At 45.4% G+C, this 14,842-nt stretch overlaps 1 protein-coding gene across 1 annotated transcript in view; it reads right to left on the bottom strand.

Annotated features, from left to right (window-relative positions):
• LOC115459528 (endoplasmic reticulum-Golgi intermediate compartment protein 2-like) overlaps positions 1–14,842 on the bottom strand; it is a 405,254-nt gene extending 390,412 nt beyond the window's left edge. The window contains exons 1-2 of the mRNA XM_030189342.1: positions 14,708–14,842; positions 1,777–1,889 (exon numbers count right to left, since the gene is read on the bottom strand). The gene's annotated coding sequence lies outside the window, so the exon portion shown is untranslated. The remainder of the gene's footprint in view (positions 1–1,776; positions 1,890–14,707) is intronic.

The raw sequence follows: 14,842 nt of genomic DNA, 5'->3' as shown, positions 1-14,842 counted from the left end.
TTTTCCACTTTGGCATATTGCTTCATTGGATATTATCAGCTGAAAAATGAATCTTGTTTAGTTTCTGTAGTACCAACTCCTAAACATGAGTACAGAGGATTGCTATACTGTTAGGCATATTTTCAAAGCACTTAGACTTACAAAGTTATGTAGAGGGGAATAATCGAACGGCGCCGGCAACACACATGGCCGGCGATGTATTTTGGCGGCGCCGCCGCAAACAGCTGGCCAGACCCGTATTTTCGAAAAAGATGGCCGGCCATCTTTTGTTTCGATAATACGGTTCCAAACAGCCAAATGCCTTGGATTTGGCCGGGGTTTGTGATGGCCGGTGTCGTTTTTTAGCGATAATGGAAAGTTATGTCAGCCATCTCAAACCCCAGCCAAATTCAAGACATTTGGCCGTGGGAGGAGCCAGCATTTTTAGTGCACTGGCCCCCCCTGACATGCCAGGACACCAACCGGGCTCCCTAGGGGTCACTGCAGTGGACTTCAGAAAAGCTCCCACGTGCATAGCTCCCTTACTTTGGGAGCTGAGCCCCCCAACCCCACCCCCAAAACCCACTACCCACAAATGTACTGCACCCACTAAAACTGCTCCAGGGACCTGCACACAGCCTCTAGGACTTATTGCTGCTGTATAACTTTGGCACACCAGTTGACACCTGAAGACTAATCTCTTTGAAAAAGTCCTTTATTTGAATAAGCACATTTACTCACAGTTAACTGCAGATCAGAGGTTGTGCCCCACTGGCAAAGAGTCCCCTGGTACTAAGATGAGCAGTAGGTCAGAGCTGGCACAATGGTGTACAATGCCCTCTTTCAGCACCATTCAAGGTAAGAACTATGTTCTCTAACGTGGGTAACACAGGAAAGGGAACTAAAACTGGCTTACAAAAATGGCCACTACCTCATAGACTACAACAGGAAACAAAACAGGGCACACGCTGACCCAGTAAGCAGGGGGAAAGCACCAGGGGAATAAAGCCTACCAAGTACCAATACCTACACCCACGACAATGCATTGCTGATGTGACTCTGCAGTGCAAATAACAGAAAAGGTGTCGCACTCACCCCAGAGCCACATCACAAACAGGAAACTGCTGTCGGAGGACAGAACACATTCTGCTGTCATAGAGGTGGGTAAGGCATTTGAGGCTGGCATACAGGCTGGAAAAAAAAAAAGTGTTTAAAGTGGGGGTTTTTTTTGGTGGGAGGGGGTTAGTGACCACTGGGGAAGTACGGGATGGTCATCTCCGCTTCCTTCCGGTGGTCATCTGGTGAGTTGGGGTACCTTTTTGAGGCTTGGTCGTGGAAATAAAAGGACCAAGTAAACCCGGCGAAATACTGCTTAACGCCGGTTTTTGTTTCCCCATTATCGGCGAAAGCCGGCTATCTGGTAGCCACGCCCATACCCGCCCATGTCCCGCCTTCACTTCGCTGCCGACACGCCCCTTTGAACTTTCGCCGGCGAGGCGACGGGAAAGCGGCGATGCTGTCAAAAAAATGCAGCTTTCGATTATACCGATTTCGCCACTTTTCCGCGATCGCCGGCCATCTCCCAATGTGTGTCGGGAAATGGCCGGCGATCACTTTCGATTATGAGCTGGACAGTTACCTATGGAACTTTGTAAGTCTAAGTGCTTTGAAAATGAGCCCCTGTGTGAACTCTGCCTATGGCAGCATGTATACTGAATTTGGCAATCTGTTCTTTTCTAAGCTTTTACTTAGCAATTACCACTACAGGTTTATTTCAAAAGTACATCCAGTCATTACTTGGCTATAAGAAGTACTCTATCCATGCGCTGGTGCAGCTCTCAAAAGAGTAGTAATGCAGGACCCAAGGTAAAGGTGATATAGATTTCGTTACATCTTCAGTATGGAGGACACTAAAAAAAAAAAAAAAAAAAAGTAAATGACTGGATAAGTGTAGTACATACCAGTGAAAGAAAGGGTCTGCGAATCTAATACAGCAAGTCCCCCTCCACAACACAATCACAGCACTACTGTGCTGAAAAATAAATTTAATAGTTGAAAGGGTTACTATTAAAAAATTTGGATAATTATATCTGTAAGAGAAAAAAAAAATTTAAAAAGTAATCTTACTTATCAAACGCTGGCCACGTTGGGTACTCTTATCAATCAGGGAACTTTATGTGAGAACCTTACTCTGTGGTTCGCTGGGTTTATTTGTACAGACTACACAAAGGGCCTACGATGCCTCACTATCAACTGTAGGTATTTATTTATTTGAAGACTTTATCAAAAGCAGCTAACAGATGGGTCAGTCTAGCAGACAGCAAATGTAACTAGAAGTCCTGGTGTAATTGCAGGTACCCACTTAGGTGGGTCTGCCTGGCATGCTATGAGAATGAACCAACGAGACCAGATGTTTGTGCAACAACCATGCTAGTATTGCTGGTTATTTGGATTATTACAGAACCTTGTGGTCACACAACAGAAAGGTAGATGCTAGAAGGCACAAAGTGGGTATGGTAGAATGCAAGGAAAGAAGCAGCTGGGATGTAGACTCAGCTGTGGAGATGATAAATGGAGAGGCTTGATGGGCAAGGTGGATTATTGCTGCTGTCATTGTTTGAAAAACAAAAATCAAATCACAATATGAACGCATTTTGATGTGTGATTCTAGCAGTAATACATGGCAATTTGCTGATTTTATATAACATGCAAAGCTAAAACTTAAAACAGTTAGCTCCGGGGGTCACGTGATGCCTGCTACTTGAGAAGACACGGGAGGACGAGGCTCCGCGCCTACCCACCCCAAACTTGCTATATTACAGGTTAAAACCTAACGACGAATACCACAAAAACTACCCAAGCAGCGAGAAAGCGCGGGTGAAAGCTGAGGAAGCGCCAAGGGCGGAATGCCCCCGAAATCACATAAAAAAACGACGACCTCTGAGAAACACGAGCCAGGCAAGATGGCGGAACATCGAACAGCACAGAGCATGCCTGCCGCGGTGGGTGCGGACTGGGCGCAGGAAATCTCCCGCTCGGTGTCCGCTGCTCTGGAAGATAAATTGAATAAATTGCAGTCGGCGGTGGACGAAATCAATGAAAAATTCGACTCCCATGCAGCACGACTTACCGCCGTGGAGAGCAGGCTGTCCGCAAGGGAGGAAGAAGCCCAACACGCTGCCACGCGGTTGGAGATGCTCCAAAAAGAACTGGAAGAAATGAAAGAGAGAGTCGAGGAGCAGGAAAATCGCTCCCGACGAAACAACCTGCGGGTGACCGGACTGCCAGAAACGGTGCTCGACAAAGACTTATATGATTTCTTCTCCAAATGGCTGCCTGAACACCTGGGCCTGGAAGAGAACCAGAGCCAATATGCATGCGACAGAGCCCATCGGATTGGGAATCGGGGAGACAACAACTCCAGACCCCGCATAGCGATTGCGCACTTCGTGAATTGGCAGGCAAAGGAAAAGATATTGAAGGCTTCGAGAGGCAAGGAGGGATTACAGTATGAGGGCCGCCGCTTATTATTATTTAATGATTATTCGACGCGAGTGGCGCTACTAAGGAAAGCCATGGCACCTACCTGCACTGCACTCTACAAGAAGGGGGTGCGATTTGCCCTGATATACCCAGCCAAGTTGAAAATATGGACTGATGGAAAGACTATTATTCTTAATGATGCAGATACGGCAAAAGAATATATGAGCAAACTTAATCAGCTGGAAGCATCGAGGCCTAAAGACCCAGAGTAAAATGGCCAGGAGGATACGAAAAGATAAAAGCGCTACTTGCTTGGTGTTGTTTTACGTTAAAGGATATGAACTTAATGTACTCCAGTGTCACTGCCAAGAAAGGCAAGAGTTGGTTTTGAGCGCCTCTCCCTTCCTCAGCAAGATTGGAAGATCTGGCGGTGGGGAGGAAAACCGCGATGAGCACGTGCAACATGTTACAGGGAGAGGTGAAAACACTATAGATAATACATAAACTGTAAAGCCTTTCTCGGTTAAGTTGGTTGGACATAGTTTTAAAACTGGAGATGGGCAGCCGTAGTGCCTTTAAGACACTGTGGACTGTCGGGAACATACCTGTAGTGGGCAATGGGTAAATATTTGTTACGACATAGTTACTAGAGGGGTGGGGGAGGGGGGCCTCGGATATCCTCGGGTTGGACTGAGTAGGTGAAGGATGTGGGGGAAGAACATGGTAAGAGGGAGGGAGGGACGAAGGGGGGGGGGGGAACGGGAGGGGGGGGGTGTGAGTGTGTGAATGAGAACGAATTAGAAGGGGGAGGGGAAGGGAAGGAAAGGATAAGAATTGAAAGAAGGGCCTCGGCAGATGAGGATGCATGGAAAATGGGAGATCAGGGATTTGAAGGGATTCAGGTGAATAATGGGAAGAAGCAGAAGAAATATGGGAAATATAATTGGACTGATAATACGATTAAAACCCTGCAGGTCGGGCTGGGAGACTGGCAGGGTACAACACACAATGAGCTGGGTTATTACGCACACCTATTGTTAGTATGGGAAGTTTGAAAATTATTACGCTTAATGTGGATGGCCTACACTCACCCATTAAGAGAAATAAAATTCTCTCATGGTTGAAGAGAGAAAAAGCTGATATTGCATATCTACAGGAAACCCATCTCACGGCTTCAGAACACCAAAAGCTGAAACGGGGATGGGTTGGAGAGATTGGGTACTCAGCATATAACTCCAGACAGAGAGGAGTAGCAATTCTAATTCATAAACAAATCCCATTTCATTGCCATAAAGTGATTCAAGATAAAGAGGGCAGATATGTGTTAGTTATGGGTGAATTATGGGGACAGCAAATTCTTCTTTGTAACATATATGGACCCAATGTATACTCCCATAGGTTCTTCTCTGATCTTGTGGCTAGAGTGATTCCTTACTCCAACTATCAGGTTATAATAGGAGGGGATTTTAACATAGTAGCGGACCCCACTAATGACTGTAAACCCAAGAAAACGAGGGTGCGAAGCTGGGAAGACAGGGGAATACCCTTCGTGATGTCTCAGTTGGGGTTGGTAGATATTTGGCGACTCCTACACCCCCAGGATGGGGAATATACATTTTATTCACACCCACATAAGATATATTCGAGACTAGACTACTTACTGGTGGCGCCCTCTTTGGTCCCAAAAATTGTAAAAGCAGATATAGTGGATAGTGCACTTAGTGATCACTCGGCAGTTTCGGTGGCGGTTTCCTTTGCGGCGGAGCCGGGCGAGGGGGTGTGGCGGCTTCCCCCCTACCTTTACCAGGATAAAGAGTTTAGAGAATTTCTGCGTCTTAAATGGTTAGAATATCAGACACATAATAACACGCCAGAAGTTAGTGCTAGTACATACTGGGAGGCATCTAAAGCAGTCATGAGGGGGTATATCATTGCATATATGGCGGGTAAGAAGAAGCAAAGAGAGGCAGACTTGCTGCGGCTCTCGCAGGAATACCATCATATAAGGAGGGCACATATGCAGACTATAAATGATACACACAAGGTGCAACTGACCCAACTCAAAAAACAAATCGATGATATATTGCATGCGAGAGCAGAGAGGGATATATACTATCAGCGGTTTAAATTGTTTAAATGGGGTAGCAAAGCGGGAAGGTTGTTAGCAAACCTAGTGAGGCCTCCACGTAAAAAGCAATTAATCTTTTCCATAAAGAACGCTAGAGGAGAGGTATTTACCACTGAGGCCCAAATTATGCAACAATTTGTTCAATATTATAGCTCTCTATACAAGGAACGGGAATACAATCCTGTGCAATCGGCGGCTTTTTTTCAAGGGCTGCGGTTGCCAAAACTGGCAGGAGAACAACTGGATCTTTTAAATGGGCCCGTAACAGAGAAAGAAATCCGGTCCAGTATAAAAGCGCTGAAACTTACAAAGGCGCCAGGGCCAGATGGGTTTGGCCCCGAATACTATCGAATATTGAGTGACCTGGTAGCACCACCATTACAAATATGGTTTAACGGCATTGTGGGAGAGGGCCTGACCATACAACATAATGAAGCACATGTGGTGCTGTTGCCAAAACCCGGTAAAGACGTGGAACAAGTGGGCTCATACCGACCAATATCCTTGTTAAACCAAGATATTAAGATTTTAGCGGCTGTCTTGGCTAGGCGTTTGAATCAAGTGCTACCCGAACTCATCCATGAGGATCAAGTGGGCTTTGTGCCGGGTCGTCATGGCTCCATGAATATAATGCGAGCTTTGATGGCCATTCACAAATTCCGTGGAGAGGGGGGACTAGAAGTTATAGCTGGGCTCGACATGGAGAAGGCCTTTGACAGCATATCTTGGCGATACCTATTTGAGACCCTGGGACATTTTGGGATATCAGGCCCAGTGGTGTCTTGGATTGAGGCTCTCTATAGAAACCCCGTGGCCCGGTTAATGGTAAATGGGAAGCTCACAGAGAGGTTTCCTCTGGGTAGAGGCACCAGACAGGGATGCCCCCTATCCCCAATCCTCTTTTTATTGGCAATTGAACCACTGGCCATAAGAATACGTAGTACAACACAAATACAGGGGATCCAAGTACGAAACAGGGAGCTTCGGCTTAATTTATTTGCTGATGACATTCTTCTATACTTGGCAAATGGCCCCAGAGATTTGCCTAGGGCACTCGAGTTAATTAGAGAATTCGGAGATATATCGGGACTGAGAGTGAACTGTGCCAAGTCAGAGCTGCTCCCGTTGTCGGGAATAGAAGGAGATCCTGGGATGGAGGGATTACCCATAACACCAGTCAAAGGAGCAATGAGATACTTGGGGGTCTTCCTTAGTACCAACGCAAAACTTTTTTATAAGAAAAATGTAATTAATCAGATAGAGAACATTAGGCAACTGTGTGTTAGGTGGAAAGACCTACCACTCTCCTTGATGGGCAGGGTAGCTTTGGTCAAAATGATCCTTCTCCCCAAAAATTCTCTACCCTTTACAGGCAGCACCTATATGGGTGTTAAGAAAAGAAGAGCGACTGTTTCGATCAATTCTTAGGAACTTTGTTTGGAGAGGGAAGGGGGCAAGGATAAGCCAGGTTAAACTCTCCCTCAGGAGAGAGAGGGGTGGATTGGGCCTACCAGATCTTCGCATGTATAATGTTGCAGCGCTAATGCGCTTTATTTATGAAGGAATCATAGGCCAGCAGAGATACCTACCAGAACGAGGGATGGAGATCTGGAGTAGACCTTGGTCCTTTATTAATTTAATCCACGGGGGCCCCAGTGGTGACATCAACATTACCGATAGGAGAGAACTTCTGGAACCCATGCGGAGAGCTTGGGGGTGGTGGAGGAAGCGTCAACAGAGAACACCAGAGGTCTCACCCTTCATGAATCTGGTGGGTAATGCAGCATTCCCACCCGGAATGGGTAGAACAGCATTTGACACCTGGAGGGATAATGGATGTAGGATATTGGGCCAATTACTGGAAAGCGACACAGACATTTTTGACACATTTGACCGGGTGAAGGAAAAATGGGAATTGACGAATAAAAACTTGTTACAATACCTCCAGGCCAGACACTACTGGACTACCATAAGATTGAAGCATGGGGAGGCGTGGACGTGGGGCCCACTAGACAAAATCCTTCTCAAAATTCCATATCAGTTAAACAATTTATCGACCTGGTACAGGGTGTTAAATGAACATAGACGGGAAGAGGAAATGAGGATATTGATGGCCAAATGGAACGCAGAACTGGGCACTGCCTACACTGAGCAAACATTTCAGAAGTTGTTCGTGACACTTTATGGCATGGTCAAGGCAGCCGACTTACAGGAGACGCAGTACAAGATATTACATAGGGCACACATTTCCAGGGCGAAAGGGGCAAGGATAGGATTATGGACTGATGCTCGGTGTATTAAATGCCAGGGGGCGGAGGGGACGCTGCTGCACTCTTTTCTGGAATGCCCGGCTCTGGTGCTGTGGAATGAAGCTATACAGCTGCTCAATAAGGTAGTGCAGAAAACATTAGAATGGGATTATGCCACTTTACTGCTTGGAGAACAATCACTCTTAATTAGCCAGGGTTTAACTCAACCATACAGGAGACTGGTGTATGTCTCCCTCCTGCTGGTAAAAAAAACAGTATTGCAATTCTGGGGTGCTGCAGAGGGCGCACTAGGAGTGGTATGGAAAATAAAAATGAAAGAGGTAGGCACACATGAGAAGCAAATTTACTCCAAGGCTAACAAACCAGAGACTCGCAAGTATGCCACGCTGTGGGAAGAATGTTTACAATTACTCACCTGAAACTGGAGGGGATACGGGGAGAAGGAGCATGCAGGGATGAATGGGGGAGGGGGGAGGGAGGGTATGGAAGGTGAGAAGTGGAATGGAATATATGATAGAATGCAAGGTAGGATGACTGGGGGGATTAAATAATAAACTGCAAGGCAGGCTGTGTCAGAGACTTTTGAAAAGACATAACAGCTGAATGTAAATTTGGAATGATGATTTTGAACTGTATATTGAGCAGAGTTGCTGTATTTTGTACTCACAACTTGTTATTGCGTGAATAAAAATATATTAAAAAAAAAAAAAAAAAAAACAGTTAGCTCCATCATGATTCTTATATTAGAAGAAATGCTAAATAATAAAAAATGCATATAAATTCAAGGTTTATCAAATTAAGGGCTCCTTTTACAAAGCTGCAGTCAGCACTAGCACATGCTTACTGCAACTTAAAATGGTTACAGTGGAAAGCGATGGACCGCGATGGACTGCAAAAAGCTACAAATGAGATTGAAGAGGATAGAGCACCGTTCACGGAAGAGAATGTGTATGAACAACTTGAAAAGCTAAAGGTGGACAAAGCCATGGGACCGGATGGGATCCATCAGAGGATATTGAGGGAGCTCAGAGAGGTTCTGGCGGGTCCTCTTAAAGATTTGTTTAATAAATCCTTGGAGACGGGAGAGGTTCCGAGGGATTGGAGATCGGCGGATGTGGTCCCTCTTCACAAAAGTGGTGATAGGGAAGAAGCTGGAAACTACAGGCCGGTAAGCCTCACTTCGGTTATTGGAAAAGTAATGGAAGCGATGCTGAAGGAAAGGATAGTGAATTTCCTGGAAGCCAATAAGTTGCAAGATCCGAGACAACATGGATTTACCAAAGGGAAATCGTGCCAAACGAACCTCATTGAGTTCTTTGATTGGGTGACAAGAGAATTGAATCAGAGACGAGCTATGGACGTTATCTACTTAGATTTCAGCAAAGCTTTTGACACGGTTCCCCACAGGAGGCTCTTAAATAAACTGGATGGGCTGAAGATAGGACCCGAAGTGGTGAACTGGATTAGGAACTAGTTGACGGACAGACGCCAGAGGGTGGTGGTGAATGGAATTCGCTCGGAGGAGCGAAAGGTAAGTAGTGGAGTGCCTCAAGGATCGGTGCTGGGGCCGATTCTGTTCAATATATTTGTGAGTGACATTGCCGAAGGGTTAGAAGGTAAAGTTTGCTTATTTGCGGATGATACTAATATCTGTAACAGAGTGGACACCCCGGAGGGAGTGGAAAACATGAAAAAGGACCTACGGAAGCTAGAAGAATGGTCTAAGGTTTGGCAATTAAAATTCAATGCGAAGAAATGCAAAGTGATGCACTTAGGAAGTAGAAATCCACGGGAGACGTATGTGTTAGGCGGGGAGAGTCTGATAGGTACGGGCGGAGAGAGGGATCTTGGGGTGATAGTATCTGAGGATTTGAAGGCGACGAAACAGTGTGACAAGGCGGTGGCCGTAGCTAGAAGGTTGTTAGGCTGTATAAAGAGAGGTGTGACAAGCAGAAGAAAGGGGGTGTTGATGCCCCTGTATAAGTCGTTGGTGAGGCCCCACCTGGAGTATTGTGTTCAGTTTTGGAGGCCATATCTTGTTAAGGATGTAAAAAGAATTGAAGCGGTGCAAAGAAAAGCTACGAGAATGGTATGGAATTTGCGTTACAAGACGTATGAGGAGAGACTTGCTGAACTAAACATGTACACTCTGGAGGAAAGGAGAAACAGGGGTGATGTGATACAGACATTCAAATATTTGAAAGGTATTAATCCGCAAACGAACCTTTTCCGGAGATGGGAAGGTGGTAGAACGAGAGGACATGAAATGAGATTGAAGGGGGGAAGACTCAAGAAAATGTCAGGAAGTATTTTTTCACGGAGAGAGTAGTGGATGCTTGGAATGCCCTCCCGCAGGAGATGGTGGAAATGAAAACGGTAACGGAATTCAAACATGCGTGGGATAAGCATAACGGAATCCTGTGCCGAAGGAATGGATCCTCAGGAGCTTAGTCAAGATCGGGAGGCGGGGCTGGTGGTTGGGAGGCGGGGATAGGGCTGGGCAGACTTGTACGGTCTGTGCCAGAGCCGGTGGTGGGAAGCGGGACTGGTGGTTGGGAGGCGGGGATAGTGCTGGGCAGACTTGTACGGTCTGTGCCAGAGCCGGTGGTGGGAAGCGGGACTGGTGGTTGGGAGGCGGGGATAGTGCTGGACAGACTTGTACGGTCTGTGCCAGAGCCGGTGGTGGGAAGCGGGACTGGTGGTTGGGAGGCGGGGATAGTGCTGGACAGACTTGTACGGTCTGTGCCAGAGCCGGTGGTTGGGAGGCAGGGCTGGTGGTTGGGAGGTGAGGATAGTGCTGGGCAGACTTATATGGTCTGTGCCTGTGCCAGAGCCGGTGGTTGGGAGGTGGGGCAGACTTATATGGTCTGTGCCCTGGAGAGCACAGGTACAAATCAAAGTAGGGTATACACAAAAAGCAGCAAATATGAGTTATCTTGTTGGGCAGACTGGATGGACCATGCAGGTCTTTTTCTGCCATCATCTACTATGTTACTATGTAATAAGTTTGAAATCTGCACAAGCAAATCACCTACTAAAAAAAGTCAGTAAGTGCTCAAATGCTAATCTTTGTTAATGGCCACATACTAACAGCAAAATTAGCTCATGGCCATTAACTGAGAAAATAGAAAATTGGCCATTTTCCATATGTGATAAAAATGGCTTTAGTGAACAGGAAAGGCCCACATAAGGGTGCACTAAGGCCACTTTTTACCACAGCTTGGTAAGAGCATAAGCTTTCTCATACTGGGACAGACCGAAGGTCCATCAAGCCCAGCATCCCGTTTCCAACAGTGTCCAATTCAGGTTACCCCAAAACAGTACAATACATTTTATGCTGCTTATCCTAGAAATAAGTAGTGGATTTTCCCCCAAGCGCATCTTAATAATGGCTTATAGACTTTTCTATTAGCCTATTCTGTTTAATATATTTGTGAGAGATATTGCTGAAGGGTTGGAAGGAAAGGTTTACCTTTTAGTGGATGACGCAAAGACAGCCAACAGAGTGGATACCCTGGAGGGAGTAGAAATGATGAGAAGGGATCTCCAAAAGTTAGAAGAATGGTTGAGGGTCTGGAAGTTAAAATTTAATGCCAAGAAGTGTAGAGTGATGTACTTGGGGTGCAGAATCCCAAAAGACAGGTACCGAATAGGAGGGGAGAGATTAGTAAGCTTGACCTTGGGGTGTTGGTATCAGAGGATATGAAGGTGAAGAAACAATGTGACAAGGCAATGGCTGTGGCCAGAAGGATGCTAGGCTGCATAAAGAGGGGTATAACCAGCAGAAGACAGGAGGTGTTAATGCCCCTCTACAAGTCGTTAGTGAGACCCCACTTGGAGTATTGTGTTCAGTTATGGAGGCCGTATCTTGCTAAAGATGTAAAAAGACTGAAAGCGGTGCAAAGAAAAGCTACAAAAATGGTATGGGATTTGCGTTTCAAAACGTATGAGGAGAGGCTTGCTGACCTGATCATGTATAACTTGGAGGAAAGGAGAAACAAGGATGACATGGCACAGATGTTCAAATATTTGAAAGGTATTAATCCGCAAACAAACCTTTTCCAGAGACGGGAAGGTGGTAGAACTAGAGGACGTGAACTGAGGTTGAAGGGGGGCAGACTCAGGAGTAATGTCAGGAACTATTTTTTCACGGAAAGGGTGGTGGATACATGGAATGCCCTCCCACAGGAGGTGGTGGAGATGAAAACGGTAATGGAATTCAAACATGCAAGGGATAGACACAAAGGAATCCTGTTTAAAAGGAATGGATCTAAGGGATCATAGAGGAGATTGGGTGGCAATGCCGGTAACTGGGCAGATTTCTACGGTCTACGCCCTGATCGTAACTGAGTAACTGAATAGATATGGCTAGGCTGGTGTGTAAATTTTAAGGGGCTTTGATGTTAGCTTCAAGGTAATCAATAGAAATCAAACAAAATTAAAACATGGAAAAGAAAATAAGATGATACCTTTTTTATTGGACATAACTTAATACATTTCTTGATTAGCTTTCGAAGGTTGCCCTTCTTCGTCAGATCGGAAATAAGCAAATGTGGTAGAAGATAGTATATATAAGAGAAACATCAAAGCATTACTTTGACAGTCTGTCAGAGTGGGAGGGTGGGGGTATCTTAAGCATCTGGCCTGTTTCTCCAATATAACAACCTTTGTTGCATTTTTTACACTGAATGATATATACCACAAGGACCCCACAATCATGCACAAAGGAAAGATATTCAACATAAAGGAATCTTTCACATGCTCATCTTCCAATGTGGTATATATCATTCAGTGTAAAAAATGCAACGAAGGTTGTTATATTGGAGAAACAGGCCAGATGCTTAAGACAAGATTCAATTTACATAGACATCACATGAACAATACTGCCAGTAGGGCCCCAACCCCGGTGGGACAGCACTTTACAGAACCAGAACACCGTACCAGTGATTCACAGTGAGAATACTGCAAGGTAACTTTAAAACAATACAGGAACGTAAAACCTTTGAAATCAGAATGATTGAATATTTTGACACCCAACGGACTGGACTTAACAAGGATCTGGGTTTTCTAGCCCACTATAAACCATAAGTTGTATTTCACTGCTTATCACCCTCCCCACAAACATCCTGCTAGACTATGGAATGCTTTGAAGTCCCCATGCACATCTCCTACCCACCCTGCTAGACCATCTATGAGGGACTGTTATATACACTGTCAGCTAACACATTTGCTTATTTCTGATCTGATGAAGAAGGGCAACCTTCGAAAGCTAATCAAGAAATGTATTAAGTTATGTCCAATAAAAAAGGTGGTATCTTATTTTCTTTTCCATTTTTTAATTTTGTTTGATTTCTATTGATTACCTTTAAGAGTGGACTAACACGGCTAACACATCTTATGTTAGCATCAGAACTTTTAGTATAAGAACAGTGCTGAGCAGACTTCTACTGTCTGTGCACCGAGAATGGCAAGGACAAATCAAACTCGGCTATACATATAAAGTATCACAAACCATGTAAAATGAGATTCTCTTGTTGGGCAGACTGGATGGACCGTTCAGGTCTTCATCTGCCGTCATTTACTATGTTACCTTTTTTTAAACCCCGCTAAGCTGCTTTTACCACATTCTCTGGCAACGAATTCCAGAGTTTAATTACACATTGAGTGAAGAAATATTTTCTCCGATTTGTTTTAAATTCACTACTTAATAGCTTCACTGCTTGCCCCTCGCCCTAGTTTTTTTGGAAATTGCAAAACCCCACTATCTACCCTTCTCCATTGAAAATACTGACCATTTAACCTTACTCTCTGTTTTCTCTTTTTTTAACCAGTTTTTAATCCACAATAGAACACTACCTCCTAACCCATGCCTTTCCAATTTCCTCTGGAGTCTTTCATTAGGACCTAAACTTGTTGCAATAAAGCATTGGCTTACAAGTCCTTGATATGACAAAAATGACTATTTATTAGATAGGTGCAAACAATTCATATTTTCTAAACTCTCTACACTATTTGTGCTGCGTCCCCCAATACTTTTAAAACCATGCAACTAAAAGTTAAATACAAATTACATAAATGGAATAACCCAAACAAATCAGAAGTTCTAACAGTATGGAAGAACATACTTAAAAACTAGCTGTTAAGCCCATTAAAAGAGGCGAGATTTCCAGCTACCCTCCTCGCCGCCGCTCCCTCCCCCCTCTGTGCTGGGCCCCCTGCACTGACCTGACAGCGCCTCTCACCTCCATGTGAAAGCGCTGCAGGCAGCAGCAGATCGCTCTGCTGCTGCCTGCAGCGCTTCCACATGGAGGTGAGAGGCGCTGTCAGGTCAGTGCAGGGGGCGGCGGCGGGGATGGGGGGATGGGTGGAAGTTGGTGCGTGCGATGTTCGTTTCCAGGCGGCAGCGTCCGACAGTAACTCAGACTCCGTTTTCCTCTCTGTTCCGCCCTCTGTCATCACGTCTTGACACGGGGGCGGGACAGAGATGGAAGTCTCTACTGCGCATTTGCAGGTGAGTCGGTCACTTGCCATTTATATGTTTGATACCATGGGGCTCCATAGTAACCTAAAGAACTTTGTAAGTCTAAGTGCTCTGAAAATATGCCTCATAGTAACCCACGGAACTGTGTAAGTGTAAGGGCTTTGAAAATGAGCCCCCTATAACTTTGTAACTAAGTGTTTTGAAAATACGCCTCATGTAGGTCACACACATTCATTAGTCCTCACCCTCTCACGCGCCGAGAGCCCCTCCCCTCGATCTGTCATCTCTCCCTCTATCTTCTACTTTCCTCTTTGTCCGCTATACGGCATCTCTCTTTCTCCGCCCCCCCCCCCTCCCCCCTCATACCTTAGGTCGCCCACACTAACAATCCCACAGCTTTCCTTCTCCGGTGCTCGTCCCCTACGATACAAACAACTTCTCCTTTCATCCGACCAACCTCTTTGGTGTATGTCGCCTTGCCGGAAATAGGAAGTTGCGTCA

Source organism: Microcaecilia unicolor, unplaced genomic scaffold (genome assembly GCF_901765095.1).
Source record: "Microcaecilia unicolor unplaced genomic scaffold, aMicUni1.1, whole genome shotgun sequence".
NCBI classification, from domain to species: domain Eukaryota; kingdom Metazoa; phylum Chordata; class Amphibia; order Gymnophiona; family Siphonopidae; genus Microcaecilia; species Microcaecilia unicolor.
This window is presented reverse-complemented; position numbering and strand designations above follow the sequence as displayed.